This window comes from Zea mays, chromosome 5 (genome assembly GCF_902167145.1).
Source record: "Zea mays cultivar B73 chromosome 5, Zm-B73-REFERENCE-NAM-5.0, whole genome shotgun sequence".
In the NCBI taxonomy this organism is placed as follows: domain Eukaryota; kingdom Viridiplantae; phylum Streptophyta; class Magnoliopsida; order Poales; family Poaceae; genus Zea; species Zea mays.
Window position 1 is genome coordinate 174,664,245 of NC_050100.1, and position 20,141 is coordinate 174,684,385.

Here is a 20,141-nt window from a genome sequence, read left to right on the forward strand (position 1 = left end):
CAGGCCTTAGCAGCTTTATGCTGATGGGGGTTACCAGCTGAGAATTAGGAGTCTTGAGGGTACCCCTAATTATGGTCCCCGACAGTAGCCCCCGAGCCTCGAAGGGAGTGTTAGCACTCGCTTGGAGGCTTTCGTCGCACTTTTTTGCAAGGGGACCAGCCTTTCTCGGTTGCATTTTGTTCCGGTGGGTGCGCGCGAGCGCACCCGCCGGGTGTAGCCCCCGAGGCCTCGGAGGAGTGGTTTCACTCCTTCGAGGTCTTAATGCCTTGCGTAATGCTTCGGCTGGTCTGGTTGTTCCCTCATGCGAGCTGGCCGTAGCCCGGGTGTACGGTCGGGGCCCAAGTTCTCGGGCTGGTATGTTGACGCTATCAACGGTTCGGCCGGAGCCGGGTTTGCGCGAGCAGCCCCCGAGCCTCTGCACAGGGCGAGAGGGCGATCAGGGACAGACTCGGCTTTTTTACTTACGCCCCTGCGTCGCCTTTCCGCAAGGAGGAGGGGGGAAAGCGCCATGTTGCCCTCGATGGGCGCCGAACATGGTGTCTCCGGTGAGCTGCAAGCGGGTAATCCGAGTGGACGTCCGTGCCCCGTTCGTTAGGGGTCGGCTAGGGGCCCAGAGGCACGCCCAAAAGTACCTGCGGGTGATCTGCCGGACCCGGTCCCCTGGCGACGGGGTCCGAGGGCTCGATGCCTCCCTCTGATGGGATTCCGTTACAAGATCGCTCCCGCTGGTCTCGGAAATGTCCTAGGGTACCTCGGGAGCGCAGCTCGAGCCTCGGTTATGTATTGAACGTACCCATGGTCATCCCTCGCTCGGCGTCTGAGGCGGCTGTGAACCCTTCGGGGGCCAGCCTTCGAACCCTTGATCAGTAATGGGCGCGGAGCCCGAGTAGCCTGAGGCGGCCGTGGAACCCTTCGGGGGGCCGGCCTTCGAACCTCTGACCAGTAGTGGGTGTAGGGCCCACGCGATCTGAGGCGGCTGTCGAACCCTTCGGGGGGCCAGCCTTCGAACCTCTGATCAGTAGGGAGGCTCGGAGCCCGGTTCCTTCACGGGGAAGGATCCTTTTCGGGGTATCCCCTTTCCCGGTCCCTGTTGCAAGAGAGAGAGAAAGAGGAAAAAAGGAAAAGGATACGAAATCGAACGACGCGGCGTACCTTTTTTGGCGCGGTTATTTCGGCGAAGGTGAAGCGTCGCCCGCTTCTCCTGCCAGAGGTGCCGCCTGTCCCGCCGCGGAGTTAATGCGATGGGGCGAGTGGTTGGCGGGGCGGCCATCGCGCGTGCGCGAGCCGTTCGAGGAACGGATCACGGGCGCGTTGTCTTCACGCCGTGAGAGGGGGTTCTCTTGCTGCCCCCGGATGGGACGTGAGCTAGGCTGACGACGTGACCGCTGCTCCCGCCCGCCTGCCACCGTCATTACTGCCGGCCCATTTTTGACCGCATTGACCGTCGCGCTAGGCTGGCGCTGCTGGGTCGTGCGCTGGGTCGCCTCGAGTCGCGGTATTGGTTCCGCAATTGAGGAGGCGCGGTGGTGGCGCAAGTGGCGGTGCAGTTGCTTGCATGAAGCATCCGGCGCGCCGGTTGCGTGACGCGTGGGCCTGGGCCTCCATGCTGGGCGTGTCGGGAGTCGGAGAAGCGCGTCCACTTGGCGCGGTTGCATGCCGCTTGCATGGCTGCCCGCCTCTTTCGCCCGTTGGTCTGGGCAAAAGTGGAGGGTCACTTGTAACCGCTGGGCGGTCGTGTGCACCACGCGCGGCGGTTTTGGCTTCTTCTGCTCTGAACCGGCTTGCATGACATGCGGGACCCAGCCCCCGCGCCGCAGGGGAGGGCCTTGGAGCGTGTTGGAGAAGACTCAGCCCGTGACGGTTGGGGGCGCAAGTAGGGAGAGTTACCTTTAAAAGGAGGGTGACCCCCTTCGGAAGGCGACCATGTCTTCGTGCTCCCTTATGCATCGTGTCTTTCCACCTTCCAAGCCCCCGGATGGGGGATACCCGCCGTCTTTTCGCCTCATCGTTGGAGGAACGCAACTCCGTGGGAGTTGGTACCTTTCAGCCATCGTTCGGCTTCAAGGATTTTCATCATGCAGCCCGGCTGCACACCTCCGCCGGCGGTCACCCAAGATGGTGACCTCCAGCTTGATGGTGGGGGAAAGCGAGCCGGGCTGCGGCCTCTGCCCCTCCCTCAGCCTCAAGGATTTTCATCACCAGGGCTGGGGAGGGGAGTGTGCCGAGTTGGGGTCGGCCCCTGCATGGGCGGTGGCCCGCTCCTTCACTCAGTGATCGGAGGGAAGGGCGGTCGTCGTCCGTGGCGCCGGCAGCTGCACCGTGCCTGGCTCTCGGACGCGAGTGGCTTCGGAGCCGCTCGCGGCGCCGGCGTCTGCCACGGCAGCTGGAAGAGGTTCTTCCGCCGGCGAGACAGCCAGGGCCGGCCACGGACCGACCTCCAACTCTACGGCCTTCTGCCCGTCCTTGCCTCACGAGTTTGGGCATGGGCGGGGGCCTCCTGGCAGCAGCATCCGCCCTGAGGTCAGTGCTGCCGCTGTTCGGCCCCCCGGAGCAGAAGTCGTCGTCGTCGCTGCTGCTGGAGCGGGTGACGGCGCGCCGTTCGTCGGTCTTCTGTTGCTCCGCAGGCCCTCCCCTATCGAGTGGGGTTGTTCGTACCTGCGGAGGGGGAACCGGAGTTCCGTTTGTAATGGCACTTTGAATGCCAGTGTTTTTGTTCATTATGGCTGTCGAGGCCTGAACATGTATGTAATTTTGGCACGGAGCCGTGTTTTTTTCCTCATTTTCGAGCACTAAGACTCGCCTGTTGATTATCTGAACCGCTTCACCAAGCATGAGTCGCCCCGTGTCAAGGTGACGAGTGAGGTATCCGTATCCCGGAGGCGTAGGAGTCCCTCGGCTCGGTCGGCCTTGTTGTCTTGGGCTCCTCTAGCTTAGTTAAAGGGACCCCTTGGCCGCTCTTCGACGAGCCGAGGCCAGGGGTAGCGATATCAGCATGAACAGAGGCGGAGTTGGCTCGAAAATGAAACCTGGTTGGCCGGAGCCTAGCCGGGTTGTCCGTTAGCGAGACCGACGCCGGAGTTGACCAGCCGAGGCCTCGGGTCGGGCTGGCGCCCTTGGAAGATGGTTGGCCGAGGCCCCAGGGGTAACCGGCTGAGCCGCCTGCTCGGGCCGGATTCCCGGAGAAGTCCCTGGCAGCGATTGCCCGGGCGTGGCGATGACGTCGTCCTCCAGAGTGGAGATCCTCGGACCGCGTCGCCGTCTGAGGCTAGGTCGGACCTCGCTGAAGGTGTCGTCGATGCCGAGGGTGCTACTGCCCCCTTCCAGCGTCAAGACCCGAGCCTGCAGGATCAGAGTGTTTTGTAGCGTGTGCCTTCTGCGGTCGCCGAGGCCAGAACACACACCCTCGCTGTGTTGTAAAGCTGCGTCTCCTTTCCTCTTGTTTCGAGTATCTAGACTTTTTTGTCAGTAACAGGGATGCTTGTGCGAGCGAGAGTTGCTTCTCGCGGAAGGTGATGAGTGAGGTATCCGTATCCCGGAGGCGTGGGAGTCCCTCGGCTCGGTCGGCCTTGCCGCTTACGCGCACTTTCACCCGTCCATGAGGCCCTGTCACCGACTCAGTCGAGAAGGCTCGAAGGATCGCTTTGGCAGAAGAGCTTCCGAACGTGAAGACTTGTTCGGTCCGCGGAATCACTTTATCCGAACGCGAGTTACTTATCGCAAAAGGTGATGAGTGAGGTATCCGTATCCCGGAGGCGTAGGAGTCCCTCGGCTCGGTCAGCCTTGGCTGCTTACGTGTACTCCGTCATTTTCAGGATCCACTTTCCGAAGTAGTCAGAAAGCACGAAAGATATTCTGGCAGAAGAGATCTTTTTTCGAGGAAAATTTCAACGCAGAGGGGGTTCCCCCCCTTTTAGCCCCCGAGGGAGGGTCGGGCTTTGCCGAGGCGAGGCCGACCCTTCCTTGATGACTAAACTTTGCGTGGGTGCGAGGTATATGAACAACTTGAAAACATCTTAAGGGTAGAAGCGACGTAGCTGTTGGATGTTCCAAGCGTTGCCGTAGACCTCGCCTTGACAGTTGGCCAGCTTGTACGTTCCGGGCTTCAGAACTTTGGCGATGACGAATGGCCCCTCCCAGGGGGGCGTGAGCTTGTGCCTCCCTCGGGCATCTTATCGCAGCCGAAGCACCAGGTCGCCCACCTGGAGGTCTCGGGACCGGACCCCTCGGGCGTGGTAGCGTCGCAGGGACTGCTGGTACCGCGCCGAGTGTAGTAAGGCCTTGTCCCGAGCCTCTTCCAGCTGGTCCAGCGAGTCTTCTCGGCTAGCTTGGTTGCTTTGATCGCTGTAGGCCCTCGTCCTCGGGGAGCCGTATTCCAGGTCTGTGGGGAAGACGGCCTCGGCCCCGTAGACTAGGAAGAACGGCGTGAAACCCGTGGCTCGACTCGGCGTCGTCCTCAGGCTCCAGACCACCGAGGGGAGTTCCTTCATCCATCGCCTGTCGAACTTGTTGAGGTCGTTGTAAATCCGAGGCTTGAGCCCTTGTAGAATCATGTCGTTGGCACGCTCTACTTGCCCATTTGACATGGGATGAGCCACCGCGGCCCAGTCCACCCGAATGTGGTGATCTTCGCAGAAATCCAAGAATTTTCCGCCGGTGAACTGGGTGCCGTTGTCAGTGATGATGGAGTTCGGGACCCCGAAGCGATGGATGATGTTGGTGAAGAACGCCACCGCCTGCTCGGACCTGATGCTGTTCAGAGGTCGGACCTCGATCCACTTGGAGAATTTGTCGATGGCGACCAGCAGGTGTGTGTAGCCCCCGGGTGCCTTCTGCAAAGGGCCGACGAGGTCCAGACCCCACACGGCAAAAGGCCAGGTGATGGGTATCGTCTGTAGAGCCTGAGCGGGCAGGTGGGTCTGCTTCGCATAGAATTGACACCCTTCGCAGGTGCGGACAATTCTAGTGGCGTCAGCCACCGCCGTGGGCCAGTAGAAGCCTTGTCGGAAAGCATTCCCGACAAGGGCTCGAGGCGCTGCGTGATGGCCGCAAGCCCCCGAGTGTATCTCTCGCAGGAGTTCCTGACCTTCGGCGACGGAGATGCATCGCTGGAGGATGCCTGAGGGGCTGCGGTGGTAGAGCTCCTTCTCATCGCCCAGCAAGACGAACGACTTGGCGCGCCGCGCCACCCGCCGAGCCTCGGCTTGGTCGAGGGGTAGCTCTCCTTGGCGGAGATATTGCAGGTACGGGGTCTGCCAATTTCGATCAGGTGTGGCCCCGCTCCGCTCCTCCTCAATGCGCAGTGCCTCACCCTCGGAGGCCGAGGGTGCCTCGGGCTGAACCGAGGGCGCCTCGGGCCGAACTGAGGGTGCCTCGGGCTGTGCCGAGGGTACCTCGGGCTGGACCGAGGGTACCTCGGACTGGGCCGAGGGCACCTCAGGCTCGGGCGTGTCGTCGATCTTGACGGAGGGTTGATGTAGATCCCGGGAGAAGACGTCCGGGGGAACCGTTGTTCGCCCCGAGGCTATTTTAGCCAGCTCGTCCGCAGTCTCGTTGTAGCGCCGAGCGATGTGGTTAAGCTCGAGCCCGTAGAACTTGTCTTCCAGGCGCCGAACTTCATCGCAGTAAGCCTCCATCTTCGGGTCATGGCAGTGGGAGTTCTTCATGACTTGGTCGATGACGAGCTGCGAGTCACCACGGGCGTAAAGGCGCCGGACCCCTAGCTCGATGGCGATCCGCAACCCGTTGACCAGAGCCTCATACTCAGCCACATTGTTGGACGCCGGGAAATGGAGGCGCAGCACATAGCGTAGGTGTTTCCCGAGGGGCGAGATGAAGAGTAGGCCTGCGCCGGCTCCCGTCTTCATCAGCGACCCGTCGAAAAACATGGTCCAGAGCTCCGGTTGGATCGGAGCCGTCGGTAGCTGGGTATCGACCCATTCGGCCACGAAGTCCGCCAAGACCTGGGACTTGATGGCCTTCCGTGGGGCGAACGAGATTGTCTCGTCCATGATTTCCACCGCCCACTTTGCAATCCTGCCCGAGGCCTCTCGGCACTGGATGATCTCCCCCAGGGGGAAGGATGACACCACAGTTACCGGATGAGACTCGAAGTAGTGTCGCAACTTTCGCCGCGTCAGGATCACCGCGTACAGCAGCTTCTGAACTTGTGGGTAGCGGATCTTGGTTTCGGACAGTACTTCGCTGACGAAGTAAACTGGCCTTTGGACGGGCAATGCATGCCCCTCTTCTTGCCTCTCGACCACAATCGCGGCGCTAACCACCTGAGTGGTCGCGGCGACGTAGACCAAGAGGGCTTCTCCAGCAGCTGGGGGCACCAAGATAGGCGCCTTTGTGAGGAGCGCCTTCAGGTTCCCGAGAGCTTCCTTGGCCTCAGGGGTCCAAGTGAAGCACTCGGCCTTCCTTAAGAGGCGGTACAGAGGCAGACCTCTTTCACCGAGGCGTGAGATGAAGCGGCTCAGAGCCGCGAGACATCCCATGACCCTTTGTACGTCTTTTAAGTCCTTGATGGGCCCCATGCTGGTGATGGCTGCGATCTTCTCCGGGTTGGCTTCGATGCCCCGCTCGGAGACGATGAACCCCAAGAGCATGCCTCGGGGCACCCCGAAGACACACTTCTCGGGATTGAGCTTGACGCCTTTCGCCTTGAGGCATCGGAATGTCACTTCAAGGTCGGAAAGGAGGTCAGAAGCTTTCCTTGTCTTGACTACGATGTCATCGACGTAGGCCTCGACCGTGCGGCCAATGTGTTCGCCGAACACATGGTTCATGCACCGCTGGTACGTCGCGCCCGCATTCCTCAAGCCGAACGGCATGGTAACATAGCAGTACATGCCGAAGGGCGTGATGAAAGAAGTCGCGAGCTGGTCGCACTCTTTCATCTTGATTTGATGATACCCTGAGTAGGCATCGAGGAAAGACAGGGTTTCGCACCCAGCAGTGGAATCCACGATTTGATCGATGCGAGGCAGAGGGTAGGGAACCTTCGGACATGCTTTGTTGAGACCAGTGTAGTCTACACACATCCGCCATTTCCCCCCTTTCTTTCTCACAATCACAGGGTTGGCAAGCCATTCGGGATGGAATACCTCTTTGATGAACCCGGCTGCCGTTAGCTTGTGGATCTCCTCGCCTATCACTCTGCGCTTCTCCTCGTCGAATCGGCGCAGAGGCTGCTTGACGGGTCGGGCTCCGGCCCGAATATCCAGCGAGTGCTCGGCGACATCCCTCGGTATGTCGGGCATGTCCGAGGGACTCCACGCAAAGACGTCGGCGTTTGCACGGAGAAAGTCGACGAGCACTGCTTCCTATTTGTGGTCGAGCCTGGAGCCGATCCGGATCTGCTTGGAGGCGTCGCCACTGGGGTCGAGGGGGACGGCCTTAACCGTCTCCACTGGCTCGAAGTTGCCGGCATGACGCTTCACGTCTGGCACCTCTTTGGAGAGGTTTTCCAGGTCGGCGATGAGGGCCTCGGACTCGGCGAGGGCCTCGGCGTACTCCACGCACTCCACATCGCATTCGAACGCGTGTTTGTACGTGGGGCCGACGGTGATGACCCCGTTGGGGCCCGACATCTTGAGCTTCAGGTAGGTGTAGTTGGGGACGGCCATAAACTTCGCGTAGCATGGCCTCCCCAGTACCGCGTGGTAGGTTCCTCGGAACCCGACCACCTCGAACGTCAGAGTCTCCCTTCGGAAGTTGGAGGGCGTTCCAATGCAAACGGGAAGGTCGAGTCGTCCGAGGGGCTGGACGCGCTTCCCGGGAATGATCCCGTGGAAGGGCACAACGCCTGCTCGGACGGAGGACAGATCGACGCGCAGGAGCCCGAGGGTCTCGGCGTAGATGATGTTGAGGCTGCTGCCTCCGTCCATAAGGACCTTGGTGAGCCTGACGTCGCCGATGACGGGGTCGACGACGAGCGGGTATTTCCCCGGGCTCGGCACGTGGTCGGGGTGGTCAGCTTGGTCGAAGGTGATGGGCTTGTCGGACCAGTCTAGGTAGACTGACGCCGCCACCTTCACCGAGCAGACCTCCCAGCGCTCTTGCTTGCGATGCCGAGACAAGGCATTCGCCGCATGCCCACCGTAGATCATGAAGCAATCGCGGACCTCGGGGAACTCTCCTGCTTGGTGATCTTCCTTCTTGTCGTCGTCGCGGGCCCTGCCACCCTCCGCGGGTGGCCCGGCCCTGTGGAAGTGGCGCCGAAGCATGACACACTCCTCAAGGGTGTGCTTGACGGGCCCCTGATGATAGGGGCACGGCTCCTTGAGCATCTTGTCGAAGAGGTTGGCACCTCTGGGGGGCTTCCGAGGGTTCTTGTACTCGGCGGCGGCGACAAGGTCCGCGTCGGCGGCGTTGCGTTTCGCTTGCGACTTCTTCTTGCCTTTCTTCTTGGCGTCGCGCTGAGTAGACGCCTCGGGAGCATCTTCCGATGGGCGGCCGTGGGGCTGCTTGTCCTTTCGGAAGATAGCCTCGACCGCCTCCTGGCCAGAGGCGAACTTGGTGGCGATGTCCATCAGCTCGCTCGCCCTGGTGGGGGTCTTGCGACCCAACTTACTCACCAGGTCGCGGCAGGTGGTGCCGGCAAGGAACGCGTCGATGACATCCGAGTCGGTGATGTTGGGCAGCTCGATGTGCTGCTTCGAGAATCGCCGGATGTAGTCCCGGAGAGACTCTCCCGGCTGCTGCCGGCAGCTTCGGAGGTCCCAGGAATTCCCGGGGCGCACGTACGTGCCCTGGAAATTGCCGGCGAAGGCTTGGACCAGGTCATCCCAGTTGGAGATCTGCCCCGGAGGCAGGTGCTCCAACCAGGCCCGAGCGGTGTCGGAGAGGAACAGGGGGAGGTTGCGGATGATGAGGTTGTCGTCGTCCGTTCCACCCAGCTGGCAGGCCAGGCGGTAGTCCGCGAGCCACAGTTCCGGTCTCGTCTCCCCCGAGTACTTTGTGATAGTAGTCGGGGGTCGGAACCGGGTCGGGAATGGTGCCCGTCGGATGGCCCGGCTGAAGGCCTGCGGACCGGGCGGTTTGGGCAAGGGACTCCGATCCTCCCCGCTGTCGTAGCGTCCCCCACGCCTGGGGTGATAGCCTCGGCGCACCCTCTCGTTGAGATGGGCCCGACGGTCGCGATGATGGTGCTCGTCGCCGAGGCGGCCCGGGGCCACAAGCGCGGTGTTGCGCGTGTGCCCGGTGTAGACCGAGGCTTCCCGCATGAATCGGGAAGTCGCGGCATGAGGTTCCGAGGGGTATCCTTGCCTTCGGGAGGCAGAGCTCTCGGCCCGTCGGACCGCGGCGCCTTCCAGGAGATTCTTGAGCTCCCCCCGGATTCGCCGACCCTCGGTGGTGGATGGCTCCGGCATCGCGCGGAGGAGCATCGCTGCTGCAGCCAGGTTCTGGCCGACGCCACTAGATGCGGGTGGCGGCCTGACCCTGGCGTCGTCGGCGACGCGGTGCTGGAAACCCTGGGGCAGGTGACGTATTTCTCCGGCCGGGGGTTGGCCCGCCCATGCCTGCCCGACGTCCCGGCGGATTGGCTCAAGCGCTCCTGCTCCCTCGTCGAACCTGGCCTGCGCCCCGCGGACTTGCTCGAGCTGTGGGTCGTGACCCCCCGCCGGAACGGGGACCACAGCTAGCTCCCGTGGGACGTCAGCGCGAGGCACCGGCCTAGGGAGATCACCGTCCTCCGGCATGCCGAGATGATTGCCTTCGGAGGGACCCCCTAGATCGACGTGGAAACATTCGCGGCTTGGGCCGCAGTCCTCGTCGTCGAGGCTGCGGCTACCGTCGGAACAGTCGGAGAGGCAGAAGTCACATGCGGTCATGAAGTCCCGCATGGCACTGGGGTTGCCAAGTCCAGAGAAATCCCAACAGATGCTGGGGTCGTCGTCTTCCTCGGACCCAGAGGGCCCGTAGGTCGAGACGTCCGTCAACCGGTCCCAAGGCTACCGCATGCGAAACCCCACAGGGTTTGGACTCGCCTCTACGAGAGCGTCCGCCAAAGCGAGGTCGCTAGGCGGGTTGAGGCTGAATCCAAATGACGTAGGATGGGAATCGGTCGGTACCTTTTGGTCGACGAGCGGCGATGAAGTCACGTCGAGGACTGACTGCACCGTCGTCTCAGGTACGAGGGCGACGTCCTGCAAGCTTTTCGCAAGCGCGCTGGCGTCGTCCACTTGCTCGGGATTGGCGTGTCGCGGGGAGTCGGCGCTCGTCTTCGTCTCAGGCGCGAAGTCGATACCCGGAGCGCCCCTCGTTGGGGCGCTGGGGCCGTCGACTCGCTCGACAGCCGACGAGGTGCGGCCTCCCGCTTGGCCTTGGTTGCCCCGCCTCCTCCTCCGTTGGCGGGGGAGAGGACGGGGTGAGCTCGAATGTTGTTCTTCCGCCACGCGGGGAAGACGTCGTCGATTTCGCCGCCGGCGGGCGGGCTGTCGGTCGCCATTGTCGTCGTCGCGCGGCGGTGGAAGGAGTATCATGTCGTAGCTGCCGTCGAGGGACATGAACTCAAGACTCCCGAAACGGAGCACCATCCCGGGTTGGAGAGGTTGCTGGAGACTGACCATCTGGAGCTTGACGGGAAGCTGTTCGTCGACACGCAGCAGCCCCCTACCTGGCGCGCCAACTGTCGGCGTTCCGAGACCGGGGGGTCCCTTGGGCCGACGAGTGAGTGTCACCGCGTGCCCCAGCCCAGATGGGTCGAGCGCGAGGGCGAGCGCGAAGGGGGGAGAAGCGAGGCGGCCGGAGACCGGCGTGAGAGAGGTGGGAATCCCGCGGCCTTCGTGTTCGTCCCGCGCCCAGGTCGGGTGCGCTTGCAGTAGGGGGTTACAAGCGTCCACGCGGGAGAGGGAAGCGAGCGGCCCCGAGAGAGCGCCTATCTCGTCCTCGTCCCCGCGCGGCCAACCCTCTCTAAGAGGGCCCTGGTCCTTCCTTTTATAGGCATAAGGAGAGGATCCAGGTGTACAATGGGGGTGTAGCAGAGTGCTACGTGTCTAGCGGGGGAGAGCTAGCGCCCTAAGTACATGCCGATGTGGCAGCCGGGGAGATTTTGGCACCCAGCTGGTGTGATGTCGTGGCCGTCGGAGGAGCGACGGAGCCTGACGGAGGGACAATTGTCGGAGCGGTTGGGTCCTTGCTGACGTCCTCTTGCTTCCGTAAGGGGGCTGAGAGTCGCCGTCGTCACGGAGTATGCGGGGCGCCATCATTGCTTATCTGGCGGAGCTAGCCAGATGGGACACCGGTCTTGTTCCCTGCGGCCCGAGTCAGCTCGGGGTAGGGTGATGATGGCGCCTCCTGTTGACGTGGCTGGCCTGCGCCCTAGGTTGGGCGATGTGGAGGCTCCTCCGAAGCCGAGGTCGAGTCTGTCTTCCGTGGCCGAGGCCGAGTCCGAGCCCCTGGGTCGGGCGAGGCGGAGGTCATCGGCAGAGGCCAGGGCGGAGTCCGAGCCCTGGGGTCGGGCGAAGCGGAGTTCGTCGTCTTCTGGGGCTGAGCCCGAGTCCGAGCCCCTGGTCGGGCGGAGCGGAGTTCGCCGTCTTCCGGGACTTTGCCCGAGTCCGAGCCCTGGGTCGGGCGGAGCGGAGTTCGCCGTCTTCCGGGACTTTGCCCGAGTCCGAGCCCTGGGTCGGGCGGAGCGGAGTTCGCCGTCTTCCGGGACTTTGCCCGAGTCCGAGCCCTTGGTCGGGCGGAGCGGAGTTCGCCGTCTTCCGGGACTTAGCCCGAGTCCGAGCCCTGGGTCGGGCGGAGCGGAGTTCGCCGTCTTCCGGGACTTTGCCCGAGTCCGAGCCCTGGGTCGGGCGGAGCGGAGTTCGCCGTCTTCCGGGACTTAGCCCGAGTCCGAGCCCTGGGTCGGGCGGAGCGGAGTTCGCCGTCTTCCGGGACTTAGCCCGAGTCCGAGCCCTGGGTCGGGCGGAGCGGAGTTCGCCGTCTTCCGGGACTTAGCCCGAGTCCGAGCCCTGGGTCGGGCGGAGCGGAGCTTCCTATGATGCCTTTGGCAGGGCCTGACTGCCCGTCAGTCTCACTCTGTCAGGTGACACTGCAGTCGGAGTGGCGCAGGCGGCGCTGTCCTTCTGTCAGGCCGGTCAGTGGAGCGGCGAAGTGACGGCGGTCACTTCGGCTCTGCCGGAGGGCGCGCGTCAGGATAAAGGTGTCAGGCTACCTTTGCATTAAATGCTCCTGCGACTTGGTTGGTCGGTGCGGCGATTTAGTCAGGGTTGCTTCTTAGCGAAGGCAGGGCCTCGGGCAAGCCGGAGATACGTTCGTCGTCGGAAGGGGGGCCTCGGGCGAGACGGAAATCCTCCGGGGTCGGCTGCCCTTGTCCGAGGCTAGGCTCGGGCGAGGCGTGATCGAGTCGCTCGAACGGACTGATCCCTGACTTAATCGTACCCATCAGGCCTTAGCAGCTTTATGCTGATGGGGGTTACCAGCTGAGAATTAGGAGTCTTGAGGGTACCCCTAATTATGGTCCCCGACAATCATCAACGAGAGAAGGTCACTTAATAGTTGTTGTTTTTTATCATACCAGCTAGCATACATCGAATTGGAGACTTCGGTGGCAAGACTGTTGATGAGGCGATCTTCTTCTCAGTGGCGGCATTGGATTCGTCATGGTATTCTAGAAGCTTCGAGCTCCATAGATACCAAAGGAGCACGCCATATGAAAAACATTGGATTTAATGAGGATCAACACCATGGTGATAGAAGTAGTGGCATCAGATATGGAAGGAGGAAGAGGAAAAGTATGTGTGGTGGAGAATTATAAAATTTACTTGGCTATGGTATCATGTTGAAGTGGCACAAGACAAAGCCATATTATTGCTGTAATCATGTATACATAGATATATACAAGATAATGATTTAGAGGGTGTTTGAATCTACGTCACCAAACTCATTTTAATCCATTCACATCCAATGTTTAGATATTTAGTCTTCATGCGTGTGTATGTGTGTAATTAGTTTTGTAATTATACTATATTTAATACTTGTAAGTCATACTCAAACATTCAATGTGATACAAATTAAACTTTACTAACGGGACCAAACACCCCTTTGCATGCGTGATAATATTGTTGAGATCATGGGATGTAACCTAGGGCGGAGGACCTAGTATTGCTAGGTGTTGCTCGAGGAGCACCTTAGTCCATCCCAACTAGAGACCCATAGTAAAAAAAACTAATTTCTAAGTCTCCTAACCCTACTATTTGGGCGAGACCAGCGAGGCGCACGCACTCGCCTCCAGTCGGCGACGCCAACATTTGAGCTACATTCCATGCATGCCGACCGAATGAGCTCCACCCGGCTCCTCGGTACCCGGCGTGGTGAGGTCCTCCCTGCGGGCTATCGCACCGACCGAGCTCCTCCATGCGGATCCGCCCCAGCAAGCCAACCGAGCTCCACAGTTCGCCCTGCGCCACAACGCTTCTGTAGTGGTGCCCTAGAACGCCACATCCCGTCGCCTCTTCTCCCACCCCCACCACACCCCCACGCCGTTGCGATCTCTAGACGCGTCGCATTACCCGCGTCCACGGTGGCGCTGCTGACATGGATTTATTTGCTTCCTATGATTCAGTTTCCAACCCGGATCAATAAAAAAGGTATTTGAAAATAAAAAATGGACAAATGTTTTCCTTGTTTAACGTGACTTAATTAGAAGTATATTCTTATTTCAATTATGTAACATATTTTTACATCAATTTGCTATTAATAACTCTGTTTCTCTTTTTCAGATTTATTCGCAATATGACATTTGTTGTAAATGTATTATGATAATGACTCTTGAATTGGTAATTGTGAATTTTATTTCGTCTTGATTTTGGTGTGTCCTCCACCGCTGATATAGCCCCATGCTTTTACACGACAGTTAGCAGCACTGCTAAAATTAAAAGACGTAACTCCAAACCTAATAAAATCAGGGAGCATTCGTATCTGAGCCGGAATGTTGGCACGGCGCGACGCAACATGATCTGAGCGTCGTGCCAAAGCTCTTGTACCGTACCAGGCCGTGCTGATGCAGGACTCTGCGTTCCTGGTGGGTCCAAGCAGGCAGCTAACAGGTGCTGCACGTGGGGTTGGTGGGAGGGTGGGGGAGGACGCGGCGCCGACGTGGCACTGTAATCGCGGTTGAGTGGCTGGCCCCCACGGGTTGGTGCCGCAAGAAAAGGAGGAGGAGGACGGGCAGGGCGACTGGCCAACGGTGTGGCGAGCTGCCCGGCGATTTGGGGGAAGCCGGCGGGGCCGCGCGGCAGCCGCCGTCGGATCTCGTGGGATCTGCTTGGCTTATTTTTGGCTAGTGATCGTCTTAATCTATGGCTCCTTGTGCATCCTCAACCTGATTGAGACATTGATTGATAGATTGATGTGCCTATGGATATGCTTAATACTTTGAAGTGTTATTCGGTGGTATATATGCGTGGCCGCGATGGCAAGTCTATCGTTTCCTTGGAGGTAGGCGTACTGTTCGTCATTGAATCTTTCTTTTAGAACTTATTCGGATAAGCAACATTTTTTTCTAAGAATATCGACGACTATACAGACATTTTATTTATATATTCGCTTCATTCTAAATTATTGAACATTTTAGCTTTTGAGAGTTAAGCTATTTCAAGTTTAACTACAACTGTTGAGAGAATTATAAAAAGTTATAACATTAAGTGTTATTTAGGAAATGTTAAGGAATATAAATTATATCATAGTCATGTTAATATAAATTATTATTAAGAAATATTTAATGGCTTATTTATATTATATAGCATAGTCATGTTATCAAAGTTCAGCTTTTTTTTAGCTTCTGGCCACTATAAGTTGCTGCGGACTTTCAAACGTCAAGCTTTTAAGCCCGCTTATATGAGAATCACTTTAGTCAAAATCATCCAAAATCAACGTAAACATAGAATTGGCTGAGTCGTTGCGATAGTAGAAAACTGTCACTTTCTCAATCCTAAATCTTATGAACTCTTTTACCTTAATTTATATGTGATCTTTATGATACTCAGATTCTCTTTATAGCTAGATTTTTGAAAAAAAAACTTCTCAGAAAAAACTGAATCAAACAGTCACGCATATCAACGTGGAAATATGGTTGAACATATGTGAGAAAGGCGGTGGCAATTTCTTGTTTTTTTTGTCAACGGAAGGGGAAAAATGCTCGGTAAGAGGCATGTTTCACGCAGCTCTTTGGGCGGACCTTCCTGCTTGGTACATCTACCTAAAAAAGGGAACAGCTTTAGAAACTGTGTATCAAAAGTAGTTTTAGCTGCAGTCAAAGATTTGGCTTTTATCCAAGAACTTGTTTGGCGTTGCTCCATATATATAGTTATATATATTGTACTGTTTTACACTATTTATAACTAATTTGTTAACTCCATTTTCCGAATAATTTATATTTTCTAAGAAAAAATAAATCAATTTTCTTTGAAAAAATAAATATCTTGAAAAATAAGGCTTCCAAACTAGCCTTTAGTATTGTAGATAACTGCAGTAAAACAGTAAGTGTTTCATGTTGGGACGCTGCAACATAATTACATAAATGGTTTACGGGGATGATAGTTTCCTCTGCAGTGTCAAAGCACAAAGCTATGACGATGAGCCGATGAACAATTTTAGCCGCGGAGGTAATTTTCTAGATCAATAATGGCAGATTAAAAAATCGAGATAGCTGTGGTCAAAGATTTGGCTTTTGCTAAAGTAAAAGTGTAAAACTAAAGCGATTTGCATAACGGTGTCAGTGTCACGGAAGCGAAGATTCTTAAGCAATCGTCCATGTGGTGTGTGTGTGTGGCATGTTGATACTTGATAGTCTCCGGGAACATGCATGATGCCGTGAAATGCTGTAGTCATGTTGCTATCAGTGACCGGTATGACAGTTACGCGCGGAATTCAGAATTCACCATGTGACATGACATGGGTACCCTAACCAGAAAAAGAAAACGTACTTGTGTTCTTGCAATAGTAATAGTAATAGTAATAATATAATAATAACTGTACAATCCAAAAAAGGGCTGTTCAATTAGACAACATATGAGTGGTTTTTTATCTGTTCCTCGTGTGGGCTGATGCAACAGTTAATCGCTTTGGGACAATCCCAAGATTCACGAGTCCGCGACGACTGTACTTTTTTTTCTTCCTTAAATCAGAGCTCCTTTTGACTTTTAGCAAACCATCACTGCCACCGGAAACGCCAAATTAATTATTCCTTTTTTGCGAATAAAAATTAATTATAGAAGTCAGATTAACACGCTAGCTATTTCACAGAAAAGGTCTACGCTCTTGCTTAAAAGAACAATGATATTCAACAAGTATCGGATGAGTAATATAAGCACATCAATCAAAAGTTTGAATGGTTCCATTTGATAAACCGTCAACGTGAAATTTGAACGCGTTACTTGGCTTGTACACGGTGCCGCCATGAATTTGTAACTAATATAATAATGAGACTTCTGGCAACTAATTATATAACTTAATGAACCTTTAAGTAAACATGACTCAAATTATGATAACGCAGCCAACTTGCATTGTGACTACTTCGTCTGTCCCTAAATGATAATCGGATTTTGATCATGAAGATGTTAAACAAAATAAATTGTAACTGATAATTGCTTAATGTTAGCCTTCATTAGACCTTATACAACATAATATAGGCTATGAAAACAAGTGCAATGTGTTGGTGTTTAGTAGTTATATATAGTTAAGGTATATTTCATAAATGTGTACGTGTATATTATCGTTTATATTTTATTGCATGTAATCACGTCAATGTTATAGTTTGGCATCTCATGTTTCTATTACAGATATGGAGATGAGAATATTTTATTTTTATTTGTGCATCACTTTGTGTAAACTTATATTATCTAATACGGCCAAATCTAGTGTACTAGCCAAATGTAGCTTTGTGCCTCTTTTAATGTGATTTACTAGCCCAAGACTTAATAGAATTAATAGAGTATCCATATCAATAAGGTGCATCTTCTTTTTCAGAAGCATATCCTGAAAAAACCTCCAAGTTAAGCGTGCTTGGCTTGGATCAATTTGGGATGAGTGACCGACCGAAAAGTTTTCTCGGGTGTGCATGAGTGAGGACAAAGTGCGCACAAAAGACTCGTTTTAGTTTGTGGGGCAATATATAATCCTATAGAGCTGCCATGAGTAAGTATCGCTGGTCCAGAGATTGGACGAGGTGTTACATTTAAGCAATGTGCAAGCCTGCATAAGAGTCTATGTAGGCAACCAAACATGAGCAAATTGTACTATATAACCATGTATAAAGGTTAACACAAGTAACTAATAAGAAGCACAATCTTAGAGACATTTTCAACATAAATCCATGGGAGTTACATGTTCTAAACTTGCATATAATTTGAATAATTGTTGTTGGCCTAAGTTTATGTAACTTGACCTTTTTATGGTTGATGTATGATTATCATTTTTTGGATGGAGGGAGTACTTATTATGGTTTTATATGAATGGCTTGCAAAACCACCTTAAAAGAAAAGAGATTGTATTAGCGCGGGAAAACATAATCATATCCTTCCCAATAGGAGGAAAGAACATTCGGCTATAGGAGTCCATTGTTGGCTCTTCAAATAATTATTGCATTATAAAGGATAGTCATATCCATAAATAGAAGATTTTTTCCTTGAAAATAAATAGAAGATATAGATATTTGACAGCTAGAATTGTTGCCTCTTGAGTATAACTTTCCATCATAAAAATACACGAGCCCTAGAATTTATCAAAAATAATACTCGCTCCACCCTTTTATATTTGTTTTATAGACTTGGACTTAGTTACCATGGATGATGGTAAAATACTCAAATACCTCTATACAACAATCATTTAGAACATGGTTGGGTTGTAAGAATTGCACAAATTTTATATAAGAATTTTATAAAAAATAATTTAAAATTTTACTTGAAAAAATGCACTGACATAAGAAACACGCCGTGTTCTAAATAGGACATTAACAATTGCAACTTTAAATGAAAAATCCTACAACACGAGGAGAAAGGGTCAAAGCTACCTTTTGGACGGGGCTCCGTGCATGAAAGTATAGCTAGATCTGTTTAAATGTTGGGTCATGTTAGGTTTAAGTTGGGTCGTGGGTGAAAGTCGTCTAGAGGGGGGTGAATAGATGGAATCTGAAAATTATAAACTTAAAGCACAACTACAAGCCGAGTTAGCGTTAGAATTAAAATAGAGTCCGAGAGAGAGGGCGAAAACAAATCAACCAAGAAATAAAACGGATAACACGGTGATTTGTTTTACCGAGATTCGGTTCTTGAGAACCTAGTCCCCGTTGAGGTGGTCACAAAGACCGGGTCTCTTTCAACCCTTTCCCTCTCTCAAACGGTCACCTAGACCGAGTGAGCTTTCTCCTTAATCAAACGGGTCACTTAGACCCCGCAAGGACCACTACAAACTTAGTGTCTCTTGCTTTGGTTACAAGTCACTTATAGAATAAGAATGAGGAAGAAGAAAGCGATCCAAGAACAAGAGCTCAAAGAACACGAGCAAAACACTCTCTCTAGTCACTAGGAGTTTGGAGTGAATTTGTGACTTGGAGAGGCTTTGATTCTTTTGAATTGTGTCTTGTATTGATTGCACTAACTCTTGCGTTGAATGAGATGTCTGTAAAACTTGGATACTTGGAGTGGTGGTGGTTGGGGGTATTTATAGCCCTCAACCATCACATAGCCGTTAGGAAGGCTGTCTGTCGATAGGCGCACCGGACAGTCCGGTGCGCCACCGGACACTATCCAGTGCGCCAGCCACGTCATCCAATCGTTAGGGTTCTGAAGATTCTGACCGTTGGAGCGCTGACTTCATGTAGCACAGGATAGTCCGGTGCTGCACCGGACATGTGCTATTTACTGTCCGGTGCTCCTCTGATACCCACTCTGACTTCTGCGCGCACTGTTCACGCTTTTGCAGACGACCATTGCACTGGATAGCCGTTACTCCGCTGGTGCATCGGACAGTCCGGTGGCACACCGGACAGTCCGGTGAATTATAGCGGAGTGTGTCCTGAGAAACCCGAAGGAGGCGAGTTTGAAGTGTACAACCCCTGGTGCACCGGACACTGTCCGGTGGCACACCGGACAGTCCGGTGCGCCAGACTAGGGTTCTCTTCGGTTTCTTTTGCTCCTTTCTTTTGAACCCCAACTTTGATCTTTTATTGATCTGTGTTGAACATTTATGCACCTGTAGAATATATAATCTAGAGCAAACTAGTTAGTCCAATATTTGTGTTGGGCATTCAACCATCAAAATTATTTATAGGAAAAGGTTTGACCCTATTTCCCTTTCAATCTCCCTCTTTTTGGTGATTGATGCCAACACAAACCAAAGCAAATATATAAGTGCAGAATTGAACTAGTTTGCATAATGTAAGTGCATAGGTTACTTAGAATTAAACCAATTTGTAGTTTTACTAGATATGCATGGTTGCTTTCTTTTATTTAACATTTTGGACCACTTTTGCACCACTTGTTTTGTTTTTCCAAATTCTTTTGGAAATTCTTTTCGAAGTCTTTTTGCAAATGGTCAAAGATATATGAATAAGATTGCAAGAAGCATTTTCAAGATTTTGAAATTTCTCCCCTGTTTCAAATGCTTTTCCTTTGACTACAACAAAACTCCCCCTGAATGAAATTCTCCCCTTAGTGTTAAAGAGGGTTTTTCAAATTTTTGAAAACACTAATAACTTCCTCCCCCTTTTGAAAACACATTAAGATACTAATTTGAAACTTTCTTATAAAATTTGGTGGTGGTGCGGTCCTTTTGCTTTGGGCTAGATCCTTTCTCCCCCTTTGGCATTAATCGCCAAAAACAGAGACTTTGAGAGCCCTTTACTTTCTCCCCCATTGGTACAAGTAAATATGAGTGAAAAGATTATACCAATTTGAGAGTGATGTGGAGTAATGATGAAGGGTAAATGATACCGGTAGAGTTGAGTGGAAGCCTTGTCTTCGTCGAGTACTCCATTTCCCTTTCAATCTACGACTTAGCATATAAACACACTTGGAAACACATTAGTCGTAGTAAATGAAAGTGAAAGTCGCCTAGAGGGGGGGTGAATAGGCGGAATCTGAAATTTACAAACTTAAACACACACTACAAGCCGGTGTTAACGTTAGAATTAA